A 2,452-nucleotide genomic window follows, 5' to 3' on the forward strand; every position below is an offset into this window, starting at 1 on the left:
ATCTTAGTATCTTGTCTTTGTCTGTGGTTTTGGTCAACCTGGCTATAATGTGTCCTGGAGAAGATCTTCTTGGGTTGATTCTATTTGGGGTCCTTTGTGTTTCTTGGGACTGGGTCTTTGAATGCCTCTCTCGGTTTGGAAAGTTTTCTTGCAGGATTTCATGGAATAGATTGTCAATACCCTTATGGGTCTCTTCACCTTCTGGAATGCCAATTATCCGGATGTTTGGATGTTTGATGGTATCTAGTACTTCTCGTATATTATTCTCAAATTTTTGTGCCATTTTCTCAGTCTTCGTGGTGGAATTTTCTAGGCCAGCAATTTTCTCTTCTACGTCTGAGATTCTATTTTCTGTATGATCTAGTCTGCTTTTAATACTTTCAAGGGAGATTTTTACTTCCTGTATTATAGACTTCATTTCTAACAGTTCAATTTGACTCTTTTGTAAAGCATGTAATTCCTTTTTTAGATCTTGCAAGAATTTCGTCACCTCCTGGAACTCATCAACTTCTTTCTCCTTTCTCTTTAGCAGATCATTGTCTCTCTTCTCTTCCATCTCGGTTAACTTCGCCATTATGAATGTTCTAAATCCTTCATCAGACATTTCCATGATTTGCATTGAACTGCTTGTGGATGAAGAGGAGTTATTCTTTTCCCTTGGATAAATATAACTCTTAAAACTATAAAACTAGTTGTAGAAAACACAGAAGAAACACAGCCTTGAAACAGACAAATATTACTTAAGTACAGGCAATAATTCTAAAGATAGATAAGTAGGATTACAAAAGGCTAAAATGCTTCTGTACAGTAAAGGATACAATAGGGACCAGCACTTAGTGTAATGGCTATGTCGCTGAACTCCCATGTAGCTGACCATGATTTGAGTCCCCGACCCAGTGGCTTAAGTTCACGCTGGGCGGATGTACGTGCGTGTCCAAGATACCAAGAGGAGAATGGAGGAGAAGAGATTGTGGTGTAGTCATCCCCTTGGGGGAGGAGTGATTTCTCGCTTTCTTGCTCTCTGTCTCAGAGCTCTGTCTTTCTGGTGAGCGCACACGCCCTATAGCAAAATCCTCTTAAAAAAAAAAAAAAGTAAAGGATACAATAAATAGATTAAAGAGACAGCCCACAGAATGGAAGAAAATATTTACAAACTGTTCTTCACATATGGGACTGGTAAGTAAAATATGTAGGCAACTTACCTGTAATTAAAACAATAACAACAACAATTTAATTAATAAATGAGCAAATAAAACTGAATGAATAACTCTCTAAGAAAGACATATGAGTGACCAAAAAGCATATGAAAATATGTTCAACATGTCTTACCATAGTGAGATTTCACCTAACCTCAGTCAGAATGACTATGATAAAAACAACAACAAAGAACTAGAAGCCCTGGCAAGCTGTAGTGAAAAAGATCTTCTACACTGTTGGTGAAAATGTGAATTAGGGGACCAGCAGTTGGCGTAATGGCTTTGTCACTGGACTCTCTTATAGTCAACCGCGGTTCAAGTCCTGGACCCCGTAGCTCAAGCTCACGTTGGGCACGTGTGAGTGCGTGCCCAAGATCCCAAAGGGGAATGAAAGAGAAGGGATTGCAGCATGGCCATCCCCCCAAGGGGGGCGATTTCTATCTCTCTGTCTCTGTCTTTCTGGCAAGCGCACACGCCCTATAGCAAAAACCCCTCAAAAAAATAAATAAGAAAATGTGAATTAGTATAGCCCCTGTAAAAAGTAATATGGAAGTTAATTAAAAATGTACAAATGGAATTACCTCGTGTCCCAGTAATCCCACTTCTTTGAAAAACCATACTGTATGTCATAAAGATAAGCAGCAATTAAATGTAAATAATAAATTATGAAATAAAGTTAAAAATAAAAATGGATTATATATTTAAAAACATTTTACCTTATTTGTAGATAATAAACCCCCCCTATTTTATATTTGAGATCTATAGAATAATCATAATGGAATTAGTTATAGTTTATCTTAAAACTATTTCTAATATAGCTTATATTCCAATCATTTTAGAAGTATACTATATATAATGTATTTTTGGTTACATATTCCAATTTTAGGAGAGAATTTATAAAAATAGCATACTCAAATATATACTTAACTATTTAATAATTTAATAAAACCAGTGCATTTCTTCAGAAAATTGTGCTCTGGGAACCAGCAGTTAGCGTAATGGCTATGTCGCTGGACTCCCATGTAGTCGATCGCGGTTTGCATCCAGAACCCGGTGGCTTAAAACCCACGCTGGGTGTGTGGCGTGCGTGCCCAAGATCCCAAGAGGAGAATGGAGGAGAAGGGACTGCGGCGTGACCATCCCCCCTGGGGGGTGATTTCTCGCTTTCTGTCTCTATGTCTGTCTGTCTGGCGAGCGCAAGTGCCCTATAGCGAAAGCCTCTCCAAAAAAAAAAAAAAAAAAAAAAAAAGGCGCCC

This window comes from Tupaia chinensis, unplaced genomic scaffold, assembly GCF_000334495.1.
Source record: "Tupaia chinensis unplaced genomic scaffold, TupChi_1.0 Scaffold000702_1, whole genome shotgun sequence".
In the NCBI taxonomy this organism is placed as follows: domain Eukaryota; kingdom Metazoa; phylum Chordata; class Mammalia; order Scandentia; family Tupaiidae; genus Tupaia; species Tupaia belangeri.